Genomic DNA, 22,319 nt, shown 5'->3' with positions numbered 1-22,319 from the left:
ATATTTATGTAGTTGCCAACGTCAGTATTTAAAACACTTTATGTATTTCTGCCTTCTGTAAGCAGCTAATTTGTTTATTCTGCTACCATATTCTTAAGTCGCTATATGTATATAGACTGTAGAGTGAAGCTACCATCATTTATATTCTGGCTTTTCGAAACGAACACTTACAGGATCTTTGCTGGATAAAAATGTTCCGGACCGGGAATCGAATTCGGGCGGAATGGGTAAAAGCCAGGAATCCTAACCCCTAGACCATCTGAGATATGAATTCATAAGCTAATATCTATTTTAAAAATGAATTACTGTTAAATGATTTTAGCACCACTGAATTAATATCCGAGCAAGTTTCATCATCAAATGAAATGTCACTAATGGCCCACTCGAAACGTTCCAGTTTTGCTACCTTATTTTTAAGTCGCTTTATGAATATAGCCTGTAGTGTAAAGCTTTCATATGTATTTCTGCATTCTGTAAACAGATAATTTTTTTATTTTGCTACCATATTCTTAATAGTCGCTCTATATATATAGACTATAATGTAAAGCTCCCATCATTCATTTCCTAGAGTTTCGCAACAAAAACTGACAGATCTTTGCTGGAACAAAAGGTTCCCAGACCGGGAATCGAACCTGGGCCTCCTGGGTGAAATCCAGGAATCCTAATCCCTAGACCAGTGTTTTTCAACCGGGGTGCCGCGGCACACCGGTGTGCCGTTAAATATTGTCAGGGGTGCCGTGGGAAATTCTCCAAGTTGTGTGTCTATGCGGTGTAGCGTCCGGCAGAGTAATCGTGTGGTACTGTTCTATATCAGACCGTGGCAGCATCTGGTGGCGATTTTTTTTTGTCTTTGTTTTTATTTGATTACTATTCAAGATGTCCAATTCAACATCTTTCTTCAATGTTATATTAACAATATAACACTTATATTGTGAATATTAGGTATTTTCGCCATATTTTCAGCTGGTGGTGTGCCGCGGGATTTTCTCACTGGAAAAAGGGTGCCTTGGCTCGAAAAAGGTTGAAAAACACTGCTCTAGACGATCTGGGATATGAATTCATAGGTTGATAAATATTTTAAAAATGAATTCGTGTTAACTTATTTCAGTACCACTGAATTAATATCCATGTAGTTTAAAAACGCTTTATGTATTTCTGCCTTCTGTAAGAAGCTAATTTGTTTATTTTGCTACCATATTCTTTCTTCCATCATTTACTTTCTGGCGTTTCGAAACGATCACTGACAGATCTTTGCTGAATAAAAAGGTTCCCAGACCGGGAATCGAACCCGGGCCGCCTGGGTGAGAGCCAGGAATCCTAACCCCTAGACCATCTGGGATATGAACTATTAAGCGGATAAATATTTTAAAAATGAATTGGTGTTAACTCATTTCAGTACCACTGCACTAATATCGCCTTATGTACAAAGACTGTGGTGTAAAGCTTCCATCATTTATTTCCTAGAGTTTCGCAACAACATCTGACAGATCTTTGCTGGATAAAAATGTTCCCAGACAGGGAATCGAACCCGGGCCGCCTGGGTGAAAGCCAGAAATCCTAACCCATAGACCATCTGGGATATGAATTCATACGCTGATGAATATTTTAAAAATGAATTGGTGTTAATTTATTTTAGCACCACTGAATTAATATCAATGTAGTTTAAAACGCTTTATGTATTTCTGCCTTCTGTAAGTAGCTAATTTATTTATTTCGCTACCATGCTCTATGTATATAGACTATAGTGTAAAGCTTCCATATTCATTTAATAGAGTTTTGCAACAACAACTGACAGATCTTTGCTGAATAAAAATGTTCCCAGACCGGGAATCGAACCCGGGCCGCCTGGGTGAGAGCCAGGAATCCTAACCCCTAGACCATCTGGGATATGACTTATTAAGCTGATAAGTATTTTAAAAATGAATTAGTGTTAACTTATTTCAGTATCACTGAATTAATATCCATGTAGTTTAAAAACGCTTTATGTATTTCTGCCTTCGGTAAGCAGCTAATTCATTCATTTTGCTACCATATTCTTTCTTCCATCATTTACTTTCTGGCGTTTCGAAACGAACACTGACAGGTATTTGCTGGATAAAAAGGTTCACAGACCGGGAATCGAACCCGGGCCGCCTGGGTGAAAGCCAGGAATCCTAACCCCTAGACCATCTGGGATACGAATTCATAGGCTGATAAATATTTTAAAAATGAATAGGTGTTAACTTATTTTAGCACCACTGAATTAATATCAATGTAGTTTAAAACACTTTATGTATTTCTGCATTCTGTATATAGACTATAGTGTAAAGCTTCCATATTCATTTAATAGAGTTTCGCAACAAAAATTGATAGATCTTTGCTGGATAAAAATGTTCCCAGACCGGGAATCGAACCCGGGTCGCCTGGGTGAGAGCCAGGAATCCTAACCCCCAGACCATCTGGGATATGAATTGTTAGGCTGATAAATATTTTAAAAATGAATTGGTGTTTCCTCATTTCAGTACCACTGAACTAATATCGCCTTATGTACAAAGACTGTGGTGTAAAGCTTCCATCATTCACTTCCTATCGTTTCGCAACAAATACTGAAAGATATTTGCTCGACAAAAAGGTTCCCAGACCGGGAAGTAGCTAATTTAGTAAGTAGCTAATTCATTTATTTTGCTACCATATTCTTAATAGCCGCTCTATGTATATAGACTCTAATGTAGAGCTTCCATCATTCATTTCCTAGAGTTTTGCAACAAAAACTTTCCGATCTTTTCTGGATTAAAATGGTTCCCAGACCGGGAATTGAACCAGGGCCGCCTGGGTGAGAGCCAGGAACACTAACCCCTAGATCATCTGGGATATGAATTCATAGGCTGATAAATATTTTAAAAATGAATTAGTGTTAACTTATTTCAGTACCACTGAAATAGTACCCATGTAGTTTTAAATTCTTTATGTATTTCTGACTTCTGTAAGCAGCTAATTTATTTAATTCGCTACAATATTCCCAATAGTCGCTCTCTATATATAGACTGTAGTGTAACGAGCTTCCATCATTCATTTTCTATTGTTTCGCAACAAAAACCGACAGATCTTTGCTGGACAAAAAGGTCCCCAGACCGGGAATCGAACCCGGGTCGCCTGGGTGAAAGCCAGGAATCCTAACCCCTGGATCATCTGGGATATGAATTTATACGCTGATGAATATTTTAAAAATGAATTGGTGTTAACTTGTTTTAGCACCACTAAATTAATATCCATGTAGTTTAAAATTCTTTATGTATTTCTGCTTTCTGTAAGCAGCTAATTTATTTATTTCACTACCATATTCTTAATAGTCGCTTTATGTATATAGACTGTGGTGTAAAGCTTCCATCATTCACTTCCTAGCGTTTCGCAAGAAAAACTGACAGAAATTTGCTCGACAAAAACGTTCCCAGACCGGGAATCGAACCCGGGCCGTCTGGGTGTCACTACAAACCTATGTTACAGATTAACAAATAGAATTGATAGCTCAATTGTATTATATTGAACTTAACATGTCCTAACACCCGACAGATTTTTGCTGGATAAAAAGGTTCCCAGACCGGGAATCGAATCCGGGCCGCCTGGGTGAAAGCCAGGAATTCTAACCCCTCCACCTTCTGGGATATGAATTCATACGCTGATAAATATTTTAAAAATGAATTAGTATTAACCAATTTTACTACCATAAATATTTTTAAAATGAATTGATGTTAACTTATTTTTGCACCACTGAATTAATATCCTAGTAGTTTAAAACGCTTTATGTATTTCTGCCTTCTGTAAGTAGCTAATTCATTTATTTCGCTACCATATTCTTAATAGTCGCTCTATGTATATAGACTATAGTGTAAAGCTTCCATTATTCATTTCCTAGAGTTTTGCAACAAAAACTGAACAGATTATTGCTGGATAAAAAGATTCCCAGACCGGGAATCGAACCCGGGCCGCCTGGGTGAAAGCCAGGAATACTAACCCCTAGACCATCTGGGATATGAATTCATGCGCTGATGAATATTTCAAAAATGAGTTAGTGTTAACTTATTTTAGTACCATCTGGGATATGAATTCTTAGGCTGATAAATATATTTAAAATGAATTAGTATTAGCATATTTTAGTACCATATAGGATATGAATTTTTAGGCTGATAAATATTTTAAAAATGTATTGGTTTTAACTTATTTTAGCACCACTACATTAATTTCCATGTAGTTTAAAATTCTTTATGTATTTCTGCCTTCTGTAAGCAGCTAATTTTTTTATTTCACTACCATATTCTTAATAGTCGCTTTATGCATATAGACTGTAAGGTGAAACTTCCATCATTTACTTTCTGGCTTTTCGAAACGAACACTGACAGATCTTTGCTGGATAAAAAGGTTCCCAGACCGGGAACCAAACCCGGGCCGCCTGGGTGAAAGCCAGGAATCCTAACCCCTAGACCATCTGGGACACGAATTCATACGCTGATAAATATTTTAAAAATGAATAGGTGTTAACTTATTTTAGCACCACTGAATTAATATCAATGTAGTTTAAAACGCTTTATGTATTTCTGCCTTCCGTATATAGACTATAGTGTAAAGCTTCCATATTCATTTAATAGAGTTTCGCAACCAAAATTGACAGATCTTTGCTGGATAAAAATGTTCCCAAACCGGGAATCGAACCCGGGCCGCCTGGGTGAGAGCCAGGAATCCTAACCCCTAGACCATCTGGGATATGAATTATTAGGCTGATAAGTATTTTAAAAATGAATTAGTGTTAACTTATTTCAGTACCACTGAATTAATATCCATGTAGTTTAAAAACGCTTTATGTATTTCTGCCTTCTGTAAGCTGCTAATTTATTCATTTTGCTACCTTATTCTTTCTTCCATCATTTACTTTCTGGCGTTTCGAAACGAACACTGACAGATCTTTGCTGGAGAAAAATGTTCCCAGACCGGGAATCGAACCCGGGCCGCCTGGGTGAATGCCAGGAATACTAACCCTTAGACCATCTGAGATATGAATTCATGAGCTAAAACCTATTTTAAAAATGAATTACTGTTAAAATATTTTAGCACCACTGAATTAATATCCGTGCAAGTTTCATCATCAAATAAAATGTCACTAATGGCCCACTCGAAACGTTCCAGTTTTGCTACTTTATTTTTAAGTCGCTTTATGAATATAGCCTGTAGTGTAAAGCTTTCATATGTATTTCTGCATTCTGTAAACAGATAATTTATTTATTTTGCTACCATATTCTTAATAGTCGCTCTATATATATAGACTATAAGGTAAAGCTTCCATCATTCATTTTTCTAGAGTTTCGCAACAAACACTGACAGATCTTTGCTGGAACAAAAGGTTCCCAGACCGGGAATCGAACCCGGGCCGCCTGGGTGAAATCCAGGAATCCTAACCCCTAGACGATCTGGGATATGAATTCATAGGTTGATAAATATTTTAAAAATGAATTCGTGTTAACTTATTTCAGTACCACTGAATTAATATCCATGTAGTTTAAAAACGCTTTATGTATTTCTGCCTTCTATAAGCAGCTAATTTATTTATTTTGCTACCATATTCTTTAGTCGCTTTATGCATATGGACTGTAAGGTGAAACTTCCGTCATTTACTTTCTGGCTTTTCGAAACGAACACTGACAGGATCTTTGCTGGATAAAAAGGTTCCCAGACCGGGAATCGAATCCGGGCCGCCTGGGTGAAAGCCAGGAATTCTAACCCCTCGACCTTCTGGGATATGAATTCATACGCTGCCAATTATTTTAAAAATGAATTAGTATTAACCTATTTTACTACCATAAATATTTTTAAAATGAATTGGTGTTCACTTATTTTAGCACCACTGAATTAATATCCTAGTAGTTTAAAACGCTCTATGTATTTCTGCCTTCTGTAAGTAGCTAATTCATTTATTTCGCTACCATATTCTTAATAGTCGCTCTATGTATGTAGACTATATTGTAAAGCTTCCATTATTTATTTCCTAGAGTTTTGCAACAAAAACTGAACAGATTATTGCTGGATAAAAAGATTCCCAGACCGGCAATCGAACCCGGGCCGCCTGGCTGAAAGCCAGGAATCCTAACCCCTAGACCATCTGGGATATGAATTCATGCGCTAATGAATATTTTAAAAATGAAGTAGTGTTAACTTATTTTAGTACCATCTGGGATATGAATTCTAAGGCTGATAAATATTTTTAAAATGAATTAGTGTTAACATATTTTAGTACCGTATGGGATATGAGTTCATAGGTTGATAAATATTTTAAAAATGAATTAGTGTTAACTTTTTTCAGTACCACTGAATTAATATCCATGTAGTTTAAAACGCTTTATGTATTTCTGCCTTCTGTAAGCAGCTAATTTATTCATTTTGCTACCATATTCTTTCTTCCATCATTTACTTCCTGGCGTTTCGAAACGAACACTGACAGATAGCCTTGCTGGAGAAAAAGGTTCCCAGGCCGGGAATCGAACCCGGGCCGCCTGGGTGAAAGCCAGGAATCCCAACACCTAGACCATCTGGGATACGAATTCATACGCTGATAAATATTTTAAAAATGAATAGGTATTAACTTATTTTAGCACCACTGAATTAATATCAATGTATTAAAACGCTGTATGTATTTCTGCCTTCTGTATATAGACTATAGTGTAAAGCTCCCATATTCATTTAATAGAGTTTCGCAACAACAATTGACAGATCTTTGCTGGATAAAAATGTTCCCAGACCGGGAAACGAACCCGGGCCGCCTGGGTGAGAGCCAGGAATCCTAACCCCTAGACCATCTGGGATATGAATTGTTAGGCTGATAAGTATTTTAAAAATAAATTAGTGTTAACTTATTTCAGTACCACTGAATTAATATCCATGTAGTTTAAAAACGCTTCATGTATTTCTGCCTTCTGTAAGCAGCTAATTTATTCATTTTGCTACCATATTCTTTAGTCGCTTTATGCATATAGACTGTAAGGTGAAACTTTCATCATTTACTTTCTGGCTTTTCGAAACGAACACTGACAGGATCTTTGCTGGATAAAAAGGTTCCAGACCGGGAATCGAATCCGGGCCGCCTGGGTGAAAGCCAGGAATCCTAACCCCTAACTGTTGATAAATATTTTAAAAATGAATTGGTGTTTACCTATTTTTGCACCAATGAATTAATATCCATGTAGTTTAAAACGCTTTATGTATTTCTGCCTTCTGTAAGCAGCTAATTTATTTATTTTGCTATCATATTCTTTAGTCGCTTTATGCATATAGACTGTAAGGTAAAACTTCCATCATTAACTTTCTGGCTTTTCGAAACGAACACTGATAGGATCTTTGCTGGATAAAAAGGTTTCAAGACCGGGAATCGAATCCGGGCCGCCTGGGTGAAAGCCAGGAATTCTAACCCCTCGACCTTCTGGGATATGATTTCATACGCTGATAAATATTTTAAAAATGAATTAGTATTAACCTATTTTACTACCATAAATATTTTTAAAATGAATTGGTGTTAACTTTTTTTAGCACCACTGAATTAATATCCTAGTAGTTTGAAACGCTTTATGTATTTCTACCTGCTGTAAGTAGCTAATTCATTTATTTCGCTACCATATTCCAAATAGTCGCTCTATGTATATAGTCTATAGTGTAAAGCTTCCATTATTTATTTCCTAGAGTTTTGCAACAAAAACTGAACAGATTATTGCTGGATAAAAAGGTTCCCAGACCGGGAATCGAACCCGGGCCGCATGGGTGAGAGCCTGAATTCCTAACGCCTAGTCCATCTGGGATATCGGCAGAAATGACCTACTCTCTCCACTGAACTAATATCCATGCTGTCTTCGAGGTCAGTATTTTGAATACTTCATGCAATTCTTTCCTAAATCTATAAATTATGTGTTTTGTTGTGTTGAGAAAATCATTTAAAACCAATGTAATTTAATGCAGATTACCAAAAAATATTGGATATTTCGTATCTTTTATAAAAACAAATTAACAAACCATAGTCCGTGACGGTCTCTGTGGCGCAATCGGTCAGCGCGTTCGGCTGTTACCTCTTATATTGATGGGTACCGAAAGGTTGGTGGTTCAAGCCCACCCAGGGACGCTGTCTATTATTTAAAAAATGAATCCTTTCTATCTGTGTGTTCCCTCGGATGAAATCCATTTAATATTAAGGAATAGCAAGTCTATATTTAATTTCTGTTTCCTAGAGTCAAACAGATACTACAAAAACAAATGTCGCTGACAGAATTTAGTACTTCATAACTGAAAGATGCTGTCTCGTTCCTCTACTGTTTCTTCACACAATTAATAGATGGTGACTAAAATATCAAATGAAATTAGCTGAGTATATCCAATAGGACATATGGCCGGTTAGCTCAGTTGGTTAGAGCGTCGTGCTAATAACGCGAATGTCGCGGGTTCGATCCCCGTACTGGCCAGTGTCTTTTTAACCGTTAATCTCAAAGAATGACACGTGACTTGAAGTTAGGTGAAAGTGTTGTGCTGTTATATTATTGTACTCGTGACATTCCCATATTTGCATGCATCTCTACGATCATCCTCCTTTACATCTACAACAGTTAAATCGATAAATTATCAGGTTAAACCCCACTAATCACATTCTGGAAAGTTTTTGTTGGGGTAATATATTCTTTATTCACTCGAGAAATACAGCCTAAAGTGTAAAGCTTCACCATTATCTTTCTGACGTTTCAAAACTAAAACTGACCTGATCTTTGTTTGAAGAAAAGTTTCCCAGACGGGGAATTGAACCCGGGCCGCCTGGGTGAAAGCCAGGAATCCTCACCCCTAGACCATCTGGGAATACGATTACTTTGGCAGAAGTATTATCTATTAAATTGGTGTTACCTCAATGTAGCGCTACTGAAGTAATATCCGCGTAGTTTTCTTCGTCAGTATTTGAAATACTTCATGTACTTCTGTCTTCTGTATACAGTTGATGTCTTTGTTTTATGTTGGAGAATATCACTGAAAAACTATTGCTATTCAAAATTAATTTATTATAAAGCTGACACTGTAATGGCCACATGGTTCTCCACGAACAACCTACCCAGTCACTGTCGCTTTTACAACTGTAACAATCAATGATTTGACATATGAAAACCTCACTAATGATCCTTCTGAAAGAAATCAAAAATTTATAATATTTGGTATTAAAGAGTTTCCCAGACCGGGATTAGAACCCGGGCCGCATGAGTGAGAGCCTGAAATCCTAACACCTAGTCCATCTCTTTACTGAACTAATATCCATGCTGTCTTCGAGGTCAGTATTTTAAATACTTCATTGAATTCTTTCTTAAATGTATAAATTATGTGTTTTGTTGTGTTGAGAAAATCATTCAAAACCAATGTAATTTAATGCAGATTACCTAAGAATATTGGACATTTCGAATCTTTTATAAAAACAAATTAACAAACCATAGTCCGTGTCGGTCTCTGTGGCGCAATCGGTCAGCGCGTTAGGCTGTTACCTCTCATACTGATGGGTACCGAAAGGTTGGTGGTTCAAGCCCACCCAGGGACGCTGTCTATTATTTACAAAATGAATCCTTTCTATCTGTGTGTTCCCTCGGATGAAATCCATTTAATATTAAGGAATAGCAAGTCTATCTTTAATTTCTGTTTCCTAGAGTCAAACAGAAACTACAAAAAACAAATTTCGCTGACAGAATTTAGTACTTCGTAACTGAAAGATGCTACCTCGTTCCTCTACTGTTTCTTCACACAATTAATCGATATTGACTAAAACATCAAATGAAAAACTCCTCCCTCACTCTATATGCTTAGACGAATTCCACTTTTCCATAAGGAATAGCCCAACGGCGATTTTAGTAATTTCCTATCTCCGAATCTTTTATAAAAACAAATTAACAAACCATAGTCCGTGTCGGTCTCTGTGGCGCAATCGGTCAGCGCGTTAGGCTGTTACCTCTCATACTGATGGGTACCGAAAGGTTGGTGGTTCAAGCCCACCCAGGGACGCTGTCTATTATTTACAAAATGAATCCTTTCTATCTGTGTGTTCCCTCGGATGAAATCCATTTAATATTAAGGAATAGCAAGTCTATCTTTAATTTCTGTTTCCTAGAGTCAAACAGATACTACAAAAAACAAATTTCGCTGACAGAATTTAGTACTTCGTAACTGAAAGATGCTACCTCGTTCCTCTACTGTTTCTTCACACAATTAATCGATATTGACTAAAACATCAAATGAAAAACTCCTCCCTCACTCTATATGCTTAGACGAATTCCACTTTTCCATAAGGAATAGCCCAACGGCGATTTTAGTAATTTCCTATCGGCGCTTTTGACTCGTGTGAGAAAAGTACTTTCTTAGTTAAAAAAATAACATTTCACAACTTCCTTTTTGAAGACAATTACTGTAAGAGTCTTAATGAAATTGGCTGAGTATATTCAATAGAACATATGGCCGGTTAGCTCAGTTGGTTAGAGCGTCGTGCTAATAACGCGAATGTCGCGGGTTCGATCCCCGTACTGGCCAGTGTCTTTTTAACCGTTAATCTCAAATAATGACACGTGACTTGAAGTTAGGTGAAAGTGTTGTGCTGTTATATTATTGTACTCGTGACATTCCCATATTTGCATGCATCTTTACGATCATCCTCCTTTACATCTACAACAGGTAAATCGATAAATTATCATGTTAAACCCCACTAATCACATTCTGGAAAGTTTTTGTTAAGGTAATATATTCTTTAGTCACTCGAGAAATACAGCCTAAAGTGTAAAGCTTCACCATTATCTTTCTGACGTTTCAAAACTAAAACTGACCCGATATTTGTTTGAAGAAAAGTTTCCCAGACCGGGAATCGAACCCGGGCCGCCTGGGTGAGATCCAGGAATCCTAACCCCTAGACCATCTGGGAATACGATTACTTTGGCAGAAGTATTATCTAATAAAATTGGTGTTACCTCAATGTAGCGCTACTGAAGTAATATCCGCATAGTTTTCTTCGTCAGTATTTGAAATACTTCATGTACTTCTGTCTTCTGTATACAGCTGATGTGTTTGTTTTATGTTTGAAATATCACTGAAAAACTATTCCTATTTAAAATTAATTTATTATAAAGCTGACACTGTAATGGCCACATAGTTCTTCACGAACAACCTACCCAGTCACTATCGCTTTTATAACTGTAACAATCAATGATTTGACATATAAAACCTCACTAATGATCCTTCTAAAAGAAATCAAAAATCTAAAATATTTGGTATAAAGAGTTTCCCAGACCGGGAATAGAACCCGTGCCGCATGGGTGAGAGCCTGAAATCATAACGCCTAGTCCATCTGGGATATCGGCAGAAATGACCTACTCTCTCTACTGACCTAATATCCATGCTGTCATCGAGGTCAGTATTTAAAATACTTCATGTAATTCTTTCTTAAATGTATAAATTATGTGTTTTGTTGTGTTGAGAAAAAGGTTTGAACCCAATGTAATTTAATGCACATTACCAAAAAATATTGGACATTTCGAATCTTTTTTAAAAACAAATTAACAAACCACAGTCCGTGTCGGTCTCTGTGGCGCAATCGGTCAGCGCGCTCGGCTGTTACCTCTTATACTGATGGGTACCGAAAGGTTGGTGGTTCAAGCCCAACCAGGGACGCTGTCTATTATTTACAAAATGAATCCTTTCTATCTGTGTGTTCCTCGGATGAAATCCATTTAATATTAAGGAATAGCAAGTCTATCTCTAATTTTTGTTTCCTAGAGTCAAACAGATACTACAAAAACAAATGTCGCTGACAGAATTTAGTACTTCGTAACTGAAAGATGCTATCTCGTTCCTCTACAATATTAAATGAAATGTCTCAATGAAATTGGCTGAGTATATTCAATAGAACATATAGCCGGTTAGCTCAGTTGGTTAGAGAGTCGTGCTAATAACGCGAAAGTCGCGGGTTCGATCCCCGTACTGGCCGGTGTCTTTTTGACCGGTAATCTCAAAGAATGACACGTGACTTGAAGTTAGGTGAAAGTGTTGTGCTGTTATATTATTGTACTCGTGACATTCCCATATTTGCATGCATCTTTACAATCATCCTCCTTAACAACTACAACAGTTGAATCGATAAAATATCAGGTTAAACCCCATTAATCACATTCTGGAAAATTTTTGTTAAGGTAATATATTCTTTAGTTACTCTAGAAATACAGCCTAAAGTGTAAAGCTTCACCATTATCTTTCTGAGGTTTCAAAACTAAAACTGACCTGATCTTTGCTTGAAGAAAAGTTTCCCAGACCGGGAATCGAACCCGGGCCGCCTGGGTGAAAGCCAGGAATCCTAAACCCTAGACCATCTGGGAATAGGATTACTTTGGCAGAAGTATTATCTAATAAATTGGTGTTACCTCAATGTAGCGCTACTGAAGTAATATCCGCGTAGTTTTTTTTGTCAGTATTTGAAATACTTCATGTACTTCTGTCTTCTGTATACAGCTGATGTCTTTGTTTTATGTTGGAAATATCACTGAAAAACTATTGCTATTCAAAATTAACCGTTTTTAACCGTTAATCTCAAAGATTAACACGTGACTTGAAGTTAGGTGAAAGTGTTGTGCTGTTATATTAGTGTACTCGTGACATTCCCATATTTGCATGCATCTTTACGATCATCCTCCTTAACAACTACAACAGTTAAATCGATAAAATATCAGGTTAAACCCCATTAATCACATTCTGGAAAATTTTTGTTAAGGTAATATATTCCTTAGTCACTCTAGAAATACAGCCTAAAGTGTAAAGCTTCACCATTATCTTTCTGAGGTTTCAAAACTAAAACTGACCTGATCTTTGCTTGAAGAAAAGTTTCTCAGACCGGGAATCGAACCCGGGCCGCCTGGGTGAGGGCCAGGAATCCTAACCCCTAGACCATATGGGAATACGATTACTTTGGCAGAAGTATTATCTAATAAATTGGTGTTACCTCAATGTAGCGCTACTGAAGTAATATCCGCGTAGTTTTCTTCGTCAGTATTTGAAATACTTCATGTACTTCTGTCTTCTGTATACAGCTGATGTCTTTGTTTTATATTGGAAATATCCGAAACTGACCCGATCTTTGTTTGAAGAAAAGTTTCCCAGACCGGGAATCGAACCCGGGCCGCCTGGGTGAAAGCCAGGAATCCTAACCCCTAGACCATCTGGGAATACGATTACTTTGGCAGAAGTATTATCTAATAAATATATGTAGCGCTACTGAAGTAATATCGACGTAGTTTTCTTCGTCAGTATTTGAAATACTTCATGTACTCCTGTCTTCTGTATACAGCTGATGTCTTTGTTTTATGTTGGAAATATCACTGAAAAACTATTCCTATTCAAAATTAATTTATTAAAAAGCTGACCCTGTAATGGTCCCAGTTTCCCAGACCGGGAATAGAACCCGGGCCGCATGGGTGAGAGCCTGAAATCATAACGCCTAGTCCATCTGGGATATAGGCAGAAATGACCTACTCTCTCTACTGAACTAATATACATGCTGTCATCGAGGTCAGTATTTAAAATACTTCATGTAATTCTTTCTTAAATGTATAAATTATGTGTTTTGTTGTGTTGAGAAAAACGTTTAAAACCAATGTAATTTAATGCAGATTACCAAAAAATATTGGATATTTCGAATCTTTTATAAAAACAAATTAATAAACCATAGTCCGTGTCGGTCTCTGTGGCGCAATCGGTCAGCGCGTTCGGCTGTTACCTCTTATATTGATGGGTACCGAAAGGTTGGTGGTTCAAGCCCACCCAGGGACGCTGTCTATTATTTAAAAAATGAATCCTTTCAATCTGTGTGTTCCCTCGGATGAAATCCATTTAATATTAAGGAATAGCAAGTCTATCTTTAATTTCTGTTTCCTAGAGTCAAACAGATACAACAAAAACAAATGTCGCTGACAGAATTTAGTACTTCGTAACTGAAAGATGCTATCTCGTTCTTCTACTCTTTCTTCACACAATTAATAGATGGTGACTAAAATATCAAATGAAAAACTTCTCCCTCACTCTATATGCTTAGACGAATTCCACTTTTCCATGAGGAATAGCCCAACGGCGATTTTAGTACTTTCCTATCAGCGCTTTTGACTCGTGTGAAAAAAGTAATTTCTTAGTTAAAAAATAACATTTCACAACTTCCTTCTTGAAGACAATTACTGTAAGAGTCTTAATGAAATTGGCTGAGTATATTCAAACGAACGTATGGCCGATTAGCTCAGTTGGTTAGAGCGTCGTGCTATTAACGCGGATGTCGCGGGTTAGATCCCCGTACTGGCCAATGTCTATTTAACCGTTAATCTCAAAGAATGACCCGTGACTTGAAGGTAGGTGAAAGTGTTGTGCTGTTATATTATTGTACTCGTGACATTACCATATTTGCATGCATCTTTACGATTTAACAACTACAACAGTTAAATCGATGAATTATCAGGTTAAACCCCATTAATCACATTCTGGAAAGATTTTGTTAAGGTAATATATTCTTTAGTCACTCTAGAAATACAGCCTAAAGTGTAAAGCTTCACCATTATCTTTCTGACCTTTCAAAACTAAAACTGACCCGATCTTTGTTTGAAGAAAAGTTTCCGAGACCGGGAATCGAACCCGAGCCGCCTGGGTCAAAGCCAGGAATCCTAACCCCTAGACCATATGGGAATACGATTACTTTGGCAGAAGTATTATCTAATAAATTGGTGTTACCTCAATGTAGCGCTACTGAAGTAATATCCGCGTAGTTTTCTTCGTCAGTATTTGAAATACTTCATGTACTTCTGTATACAGCTGATGTCTTTGTTTTATGTTGGAAATATCCGAAACTGACCCGATCTTTGTTTGAAGAAAAGTTTCCCAGACCGGGAATCGAACCCGGGCCGCCTGGGTGAAAGCCAGGAATCCTAACCCCTAGACCATCTGGGAATACGATTACTTTGGCAGAAGTATTATCTAATAAATAGATGTAGCGCTACTGAAGTAATATCAACGTAGTTTTCTTCGTCAGTATTTGAAATACTTCATGTACTTCTGTCTTCTGTATACAGCTGATGTCTTTGTTTTATGTTGGAAATATCACTGAAAAACTATTCCTATTCAAAATTAATTTATTAAAAAGCTGACCCTGTAATGGCCACATGGTTCTTCACGAACAACCTACCCAGTCACTGTCGCTTTTACAACTGTAACAATCAATGATTTGACATATAAAACCTCACTAATGATCCTTCTGAAAGAAATCAAAAATTTAAAATTTTTTGTATAAAGAGTTTCCCAGACCGGGAATAGAACCCGGGCCGCATGGGTGAGAGCCTGAAATCATAACGCCTAGTCCATCTGGGATATCGGCAGAAATGACCTACTCTCTCTACTGAACTAATATACATGCTGTCATCGAGGTCAGTATTTAAAATACTTCATGTAATTCTTTCTTAAATGTATAAATTATGTGTTTTGTTGTGTTGAGAAAAACGTTTAAAACCAATGTAGTTTAATGCAGATTAGCAAAAAATATTGGACATTTCGAATCTTTTTTAAAAACAAATTAACAAACCGCAGTCCGTGTCGGTCTCTGTGGCGCAATCGGTCAGCGCGTTCGGCTGTTACCTCTTATACTGATGGATACCGAAAGGTTGGTGGTTCAAGCCCACCCAGGGACGCTGTCTATTATTTACAAAATGAATCCTTTCTATCTGTTTGTTCCTCGGATGAAATCCATTTAATATTAAGGAATAGCAAGTCTATCTTTAATTTTTGTTTCCTATAGTCGAACAGATACTACAAAAACAAATGTCGCTGACAGAATTTAGTACTTCGTAACTGAAAGATGCTATCTCGTTCCTCTACTGTTTCTTCACACAATTAATAGATGGTGACTAAAATATCAAATGAAATGTCTCAATGAAATTGGCTGAGTATATTCAATAGAACATATAGCCGGTTAGCTCAGTTGGTTAGAGAGTCGTGCTAATAACGCGAAAGTCGCGGGTTCGATCCCCGTACTGGCCGGTGTCTTTTTGACCGGTAATCTCAAAGAATGACACGTGACTTGAAGTTAGGTGAAAGTGTTGTGCTGTTATATTATTGTACTCGTGACATTCCCATATTTGCATGCATCTTTACAATCATCCTCCTTAACAACTACAACAGTTGAATCGATAAAATATCAGGTTAAACCCCATTAATCACATTCTGGAAAATTTTTGTTAAGGTAATATATTCTTTAGTTACTCTAGAAATACAGCCTAAAGTGTAAAGCTTCACCATTATCTTTCTGAGGTTTCAAAACTAAAACTGACCTGATCTTTGCTTGAAGAAAAGTTTCCCAGACCGGGAATCGAACCCGGGCCGCCCGGGTGAAAGCCAGGAATCCTAAACCCTAGACCATCTGGGAATAGGATTACTTTGGCAGAAGTATTATCTAATAAATTGGTGTTACCTCAATGTAGCGCTACTGAAGTAATATCCGCGTAGTTTTTTTTGTCAGTATTTGAAATACTTCATGTACTTCTGTCTTCTGTATACAGCTGATGTCTTTGTTTTATGTTGGAAATATCACTGAAAAACTATTGCTATTCAAAATTAACCGTTTTTAACCGTTAATCTCAAAGAATAACACGTGACTTGAAGTTAGGTGAAAGTGTTGTGCTGTTATATTATTGTACTCGTGACATTCCCATATTTGCATGCATCTTTACGATCATTCTCCTTAACAACTACAACAGTTAAATCGATAAAATATCAGGTTAAACCCCATTAATCACATTCTGGAAAATTTTTGTTAAGGTAATATATTCCTTAGTCACTCTAGAAATACAGCCTAAAGTGTAAAGCTTCACCATTATCTTTCTGAGGTTTCAAAACTAAAACTGACCTGATCTTTGCTTGAAGAAAAGTTTCCCAGACCGGGAATCGAACCCGGGCCGCCTGGGTGAGGACCAGGAATCCTAACCCCTAGACCATATGGGAATACGATTACTTTGGCAGAAGTATTATCTAATAAATTGGTGTTACCTCAATGTAGCGCTACTGAAGTAATATCCGCGTAGTTTTCTTCGTCAGTATTTGAAATACTTCATGTACTTCTGTATACAGCTGATGTCTTTGTTTTATGTTGGAAATATCCGAAACTGACCCGATCTTTGTTTGAAGAAAAGTTTCCCAGACCGGGAATCGAACCCGGGCCGCCTGGGTGAAAGCCAGGAATCCTAACCCCTAGACCATCTGGGAATACGATTACTTTGGCAGAAGTATTATCTAATAAATATATGTAGCGCTACTGAAGTAATATCGACGTAGTTTTCTTCGTCAGTATTTGAAATACTTCATGTACTTCTGTCTTCTGTATACAGCTGATGTCTTTGTTTTATGTTGGAAATATCACTGAAAAACTATTCCTATTCAAAATTAATTTATTAAAAAGCTGACCCTGTAATGGTCCCAGTTTCCCAGACCGGGAATAGAACCCGGGCCGCATGGGTGAGAGCCTGAAATCATAACGCCTAGTCCATCTGGGATATCGGCAGAAATGACCTACTCTCTCTACTGAACTAATATACATGCTGTCATCGAGGTCAGTATTTAAAATACTTCATGTAATTCTTTCTTAAATGTATAAATTATGTGTTTTGTTGTGTTGAGAAAAAGGTTTAAAACCAATGTAATTTAATGCAGATTACCAAAAAATATTGGACATTTCGAATCTTTTTTAAAAACAAATTAACAAACCACAGTCCGTGTCGGTCTCTGTGGCGCAATCGGTCAGCGCGCTCGGCTGTTACCTCTTATACTGATGGGTACCGAAAGGTTGGTTGTTCAAGCCCAACCAGGGATGCTGTCTATTATTTACAAAATGAATCCTTTCTATCTGTGTGTTCCTCGGATGAAATCCATTTAATATTAAGGAATAGCAAGTCTATCTTTAATTTCTGTTTCCTAGAGTCAAACAGATACTACAAAAACAAATGTCGCTGACAGAATTTAGTACTTCGTAACTGAAAGATCCTATCTCGTTCCTCTACTGTTTCTTCACACAATTAATCGATGGTGATTAAAATATCAAATGAAAAACTTCTCCCTCACTCTATATGCTTAGACCAATTCCACTTTTCAATAAGGAATAGCCCAACGGCGATTTTAGTACTTTCCTATCAGCGCTTTTGACTCGTGTGAAAAAATGAATTTCTTAGTTAAAAAAATAACATTTCACAACTTCCTTCTTGAAGACAATTACTGTAAGAGTCTTAATGAAATTGGCTGAGTATATTCAATAGAACATATGGCCGGTTAGCTCAGTTGGTTAGAGCGTCGTGCTAATAACGCGAATGTCGCGGGTTCGATCCCCGTACTGGTCAGTTTCTTTTTAACCGTTAATCTCAAAGGATGACACGTGACTTGAAGTTAGGTGAAAGTGTTGTGCTGTTATGTTATTGTTGGTTAGAGCGTCGTGCTAATAACGCGAATGTCGCGGGTTCGATCCCCGTACTGGCCAGTTTCTTTTTAACCGTTAATCTCAAAGGATGACACGTGACTTGAAGTTAGGTGAAAGTGTTGTGCTGTTATGTTATTGTACTCGTGACATTCCCATATTTGCATGCATCTTTACGATCATTCTCCTTAACAACTACAACAGTTAAATCGATAAATTATCAGGTTAAACCCCACTAATCACATTCTTGAAAGTTTTTGTTAAGGTAATATATTCTTTAGTCACTCGAGAAATACAGCCTAAAGTGTAAAACTTCACCATTATCTTTCTGACGTTTCAAAACTAAAACTGACCTGACCTTTGTTTGGATAAAAGTTTCCCAGACCGGGAATCGAACCCGGGCCGCCTAGGTGAAAGCCAGGAATCCTAACCCCTAGACCATCTGGGAATACGATTACTTTGGCAGAAGTATTATGTAATAAATAGGTGTTACCTCAATGTAGCGCTTCTGAAGTAATATCCGCGTAGTTTTCTTCGTCAGTATTTGAAATACTTCATGTACTTCTGTCTTCTGTATACAGCTGATGTCTTTGTTTTATGTTGGAAATATCACTGAAAAACTATTCCTATTCAAAATTAATTTATTAAAAAGCTTTCACTGTAATGGCCACATGGTTCTTCACGAACAACCTACCCAGTCACTGTCGCTTTTACAACTGTAACAACCAATGATTTGACATATAAAACCTCACTAATGAACCTTCTAAAAGAAATCAAAAATTTAAAATATTTGGTATAAAGAGTTTCCCAGACCGGGAATAGAACCGGGCCGCATGGGTGAGAGCCTGAAATCATAACGCCTAGTCCATCTGGGATATCGGCAGAAATTACCTACTCTCTCTACTGAACTAATATCCATGCTGTCATCGAGGTCAGTATTTTAAATACTTCATGTAATTCTTTCTTAAATGTATAAATTATGTGTTTTGTTGTGTTGATAAAATCATTTAAAACCAATGTAATTTAATGCAGATTACCAAATAATTTAGAACATTTCGAATCTTTTATAAAAACAAAATAACAAACCATAGTCCGTGTCGGTCTCTGTGGCGCAATCTATCAGCGCGTTCGGCTGTTACCTCTTATACTGATGGGTACCGAAAGGTTGGTGGTTCAAGCCCACCCAGGGACGCTGTTTATTATTTGCAAAATGAATCCTTTTTATCTGTGTGTTCCCTTGGATGAAATCCATTTAATATTAAGGAATAGCAAGTCTATCTTTAATTTCTGTTTCCTAGAGTCAAAGAGATAGTACAAAAACAAATGTCGCTGACAGAATTTAGTACTTCGTAACTAAAATATGCTATCTCGTTCCTCTACTGTTTCTTCGCATAATTAATCGATGGTGAATAAAATATCAAATGAAAAACTTCTCCCTCACTCTATATTCTTAGACGAATTCCTCTTTTCCATAAGGAATAGTCCAACGGCGATTTTAGTACTTTCCTATCAGCGCTTTTAACTCGTGTGAAAAAAGTACTTTCATGGCTAAAAAAATAACATTTCACAACTTCCTTCTTGAAGACAATTATTGTAAGAGTCTTAATGAAATTGCCTGAGTATATTCAATAATACATATGGCCGGTTAGCTCAGTTGGTTAGAGCGTCGTGCGCGAGTGGAGCGTAGTTTGAGATGTCTGCAAATGTCGACGCGTCTCAGACAGGAAATCTATAGTGTCATTCGAGTATAAATCAGGAAAGAACTAGAAAGTATACTTGACTGCCTGGATTACAATTCAATAAAATGGGTTACTCCGCAGCTGCAGCAACACCACCAACGGAATCAACAAATTCACCTGTAAACACGCAACCGCTGACAGTATACCTGAACACAAAGCAAGACATGGATTTCGCCACTTTATTGGACTTACTGAAAAAAAACGAAAGAACACAGAAATTCTGCGACCAAATAAGGGGGTTATTTGAGTCCCGAAAGGGCTCATGGTTACTCTCCTTTGCCGAAGTAGATGGAAAAAGCTGCCGCGACGAATTCTTCAAAGCTACTGGTGGGTTGATCAGAGCAGATGGAGTAGAGATAGAAGTATCGATGCCAAACAAACCACCTGTTCGTATCTCCATAAGGGGAATTATATACGAAACGATATTTTCCAAGGCCGCAGCAACCGTGAATAACCTTGGTTGTGGAAAGATTCAAAGTGCTGTTCGTAACTTTTATAGAGGAACACAAATATACAATGGATATACTTCGTTTTTAATGGAAGATTTCAATAAAGAAAAATTGCCGGACTTCGTTAACATCAATGGCCGAAGATGCAAAACGTTTCTACCACGAGAACTATATACGCCTACGTGTGGCAGATGTCTGCAGACGGGCCACATCTTCAATGAATGTGAAAATGACCCCGTTTGCAGACACTGCAAGAAATCGGGTCACCTTCGAAGGAACTGCGACCAGCGAGAGAAGGAATATCCCACACTCCAACGCAACCCCAGCGACGCATGGTCTGCACCCAGACGTAGAGAACAACCAACAACTGTTCAAAACGCCTCTGAAAACCTCGTACCAACAAGTACTCAACCTGTACAATGCAATGGACGTGAAGAAGACGCAACAATGCCATCAAAGTCGCCCGAAATAGGCACAAACAAGGGAATTCCTCAAGAATACAATGAACGGCCGAACAACCCTGTGGAAGACGAACGAAAAATCAATGAACCGAAACAAAATGGTGAGAAAGAACGAAACGCAGAGCAAAATCAAAACAAAGGCATCATACAATTGGAAGACACTCAAGAACCTGTACAAATTGATATATCAGAATTCTCTTCCTCCGCAGTGGAATCACCAACAAGCAATTTAAAAGAGATATCTAATTGGTCGGAGTGTGAAGAAATCGAGAATGTAATTAGCCCAATCATCAAGACACCGCCGAAATGCATCAATACCAGGCAGACGTCACGACTGAAAAAAACCTCAACGATTGGCAATACGCCCTATAACCCGCCATCAAAGGGCAGGGCATATGTTAAGGTGATGGTCCACAATATTGAACAACAGGACACACCATCGTCCTGTTTCTCTACCTCACCATTAGAAATTCATTCCGCCCCCGCATATCTAGAAGAAAGTACTCCTCTGCCGAACAAACTGAATTTGGATATAAATGAATCATTTATGGAAAATAAGGACTACAACAACAAGAGAAACAGACAGGAAACAACATCTTCCGAGTCATCATTGGACAAGGGGATCATAGGAAAGAAGAAAAAATGATGTAAGTGAAACTTCTTTGTTCTGCTATAAACCCGTAAATGAACAATATTTATTTAAACTAAGGTGACCAAATATCCAACTACCACAAACGGTAGCTCGAATTTTTTCCCTTTTTACACATTAATGTAAGTCATGGCCCTCATAAAGCTAATCTCCTTAAATGCAAACGGCTTTCATAAACACTTGAGTGAAATGAAAAGTTTCATCCAGCATGAGAACCCCAATATACTCTGCGTACAGGAAGTTCATAGGATAGATAAAAAATCTTCGACAAACTGGGCCAATATGCTGGGATATAATATTTATTTCAACACTCTCGATATAACGGATAAACATCATAGTCGATTTTGGCAGGGAACCGCAATCTTAGTAAAGATAGAAAACCCGATAGTACCGAATACGTACAATGCCCATATCAAAAATTGATGCGACAGCGTGGAGATTCAGATAGACGGTAAAGTCATGAAAATATTTAACATATATGCGCCAGCACAAAATGGACCGGGAAAAACTGAATTTTTTAAAAATTTG

General features: G+C 37.4%; 19 non-coding genes across 19 annotated transcripts; 7 read left to right on the top strand and 12 right to left on the bottom strand.

The window, feature by feature from the left end:
- Positions 1-1,267: 1,267 nt before the first annotated feature.
- Positions 1,268-1,339, bottom strand: Trnae-cuc (transfer RNA glutamic acid (anticodon CUC)). Its single transcript has one exon. It is a non-coding gene; the product is annotated as a tRNA-Glu (tRNA).
- Positions 1,340-1,815: 476 nt separating this feature from the next.
- Trnae-cuc (transfer RNA glutamic acid (anticodon CUC)) lies at positions 1,816-1,887 on the bottom strand. The gene has a single exon. It is a non-coding gene; the product is annotated as a tRNA-Glu (tRNA).
- Positions 1,888-2,372: 485 nt separating this feature from the next.
- On the bottom strand, positions 2,373-2,444 carry Trnae-cuc (transfer RNA glutamic acid (anticodon CUC)). Its single transcript has one exon. It is a non-coding gene; the product is annotated as a tRNA-Glu (tRNA).
- Positions 2,445-3,936: 1,492 nt separating this feature from the next.
- Trnae-uuc (transfer RNA glutamic acid (anticodon UUC)) lies at positions 3,937-4,008 on the bottom strand. The gene has a single exon. It is a non-coding gene; the product is annotated as a tRNA-Glu (tRNA).
- Positions 4,009-4,665: 657 nt separating this feature from the next.
- Positions 4,666-4,737, bottom strand: Trnae-cuc (transfer RNA glutamic acid (anticodon CUC)). The gene has a single exon. It is a non-coding gene; the product is annotated as a tRNA-Glu (tRNA).
- Positions 4,738-6,755: 2,018 nt separating this feature from the next.
- Trnae-cuc (transfer RNA glutamic acid (anticodon CUC)) lies at positions 6,756-6,827 on the bottom strand. Its single transcript has one exon. It is a non-coding gene; the product is annotated as a tRNA-Glu (tRNA).
- A 1,212-nt stretch (positions 6,828-8,039) lies between these two features.
- Positions 8,040-8,131, top strand: Trnan-guu (transfer RNA asparagine (anticodon GUU)). The gene is given in 2 exon segments: positions 8,040-8,077; positions 8,096-8,131. It is a non-coding gene; the product is annotated as a tRNA-Asn (tRNA).
- A 263-nt stretch (positions 8,132-8,394) lies between these two features.
- Trnai-aau (transfer RNA isoleucine (anticodon AAU)) lies at positions 8,395-8,468 on the top strand. The gene has a single exon. It is a non-coding gene; the product is annotated as a tRNA-Ile (tRNA).
- A 2,012-nt stretch (positions 8,469-10,480) lies between these two features.
- Positions 10,481-10,554, top strand: Trnai-aau (transfer RNA isoleucine (anticodon AAU)). The gene has a single exon. It is a non-coding gene; the product is annotated as a tRNA-Ile (tRNA).
- Positions 10,555-10,867: 313 nt separating this feature from the next.
- Trnae-cuc (transfer RNA glutamic acid (anticodon CUC)) lies at positions 10,868-10,939 on the bottom strand. Its single transcript has one exon. It is a non-coding gene; the product is annotated as a tRNA-Glu (tRNA).
- A 2,218-nt stretch (positions 10,940-13,157) lies between these two features.
- On the bottom strand, positions 13,158-13,229 carry Trnae-uuc (transfer RNA glutamic acid (anticodon UUC)). The gene has a single exon. It is a non-coding gene; the product is annotated as a tRNA-Glu (tRNA).
- Positions 13,230-13,741: 512 nt separating this feature from the next.
- Positions 13,742-13,833, top strand: Trnan-guu (transfer RNA asparagine (anticodon GUU)). The gene is given in 2 exon segments: positions 13,742-13,779; positions 13,798-13,833. It is a non-coding gene; the product is annotated as a tRNA-Asn (tRNA).
- A 446-nt stretch (positions 13,834-14,279) lies between these two features.
- On the top strand, positions 14,280-14,353 carry Trnan-auu (transfer RNA asparagine (anticodon AUU)). The gene has a single exon. It is a non-coding gene; the product is annotated as a tRNA-Asn (tRNA).
- A 566-nt stretch (positions 14,354-14,919) lies between these two features.
- On the bottom strand, positions 14,920-14,991 carry Trnae-uuc (transfer RNA glutamic acid (anticodon UUC)). The gene has a single exon. It is a non-coding gene; the product is annotated as a tRNA-Glu (tRNA).
- Positions 14,992-15,633: 642 nt separating this feature from the next.
- Positions 15,634-15,725, top strand: Trnan-guu (transfer RNA asparagine (anticodon GUU)). The gene is given in 2 exon segments: positions 15,634-15,671; positions 15,690-15,725. It is a non-coding gene; the product is annotated as a tRNA-Asn (tRNA).
- A 1,237-nt stretch (positions 15,726-16,962) lies between these two features.
- Trnae-cuc (transfer RNA glutamic acid (anticodon CUC)) lies at positions 16,963-17,034 on the bottom strand. Its single transcript has one exon. It is a non-coding gene; the product is annotated as a tRNA-Glu (tRNA).
- A 189-nt stretch (positions 17,035-17,223) lies between these two features.
- On the bottom strand, positions 17,224-17,295 carry Trnae-uuc (transfer RNA glutamic acid (anticodon UUC)). The gene has a single exon. It is a non-coding gene; the product is annotated as a tRNA-Glu (tRNA).
- Positions 17,296-18,345: 1,050 nt separating this feature from the next.
- Positions 18,346-18,419, top strand: Trnai-aau (transfer RNA isoleucine (anticodon AAU)). The gene has a single exon. It is a non-coding gene; the product is annotated as a tRNA-Ile (tRNA).
- A 450-nt stretch (positions 18,420-18,869) lies between these two features.
- Positions 18,870-18,941, bottom strand: Trnae-uuc (transfer RNA glutamic acid (anticodon UUC)). The gene has a single exon. It is a non-coding gene; the product is annotated as a tRNA-Glu (tRNA).
- Between the last annotated feature and the right edge of the window lie 3,378 nt (positions 18,942-22,319).

This window comes from Styela clava, chromosome 10, assembly GCF_964204865.1.
Source record: "Styela clava chromosome 10, kaStyClav1.hap1.2, whole genome shotgun sequence".
Classification (NCBI taxonomy): domain Eukaryota; kingdom Metazoa; phylum Chordata; class Ascidiacea; order Stolidobranchia; family Styelidae; genus Styela; species Styela clava.
Note: the sequence above shows the minus strand (reverse complement) of the source record. Positions and strands in the feature narration are given on the sequence as shown.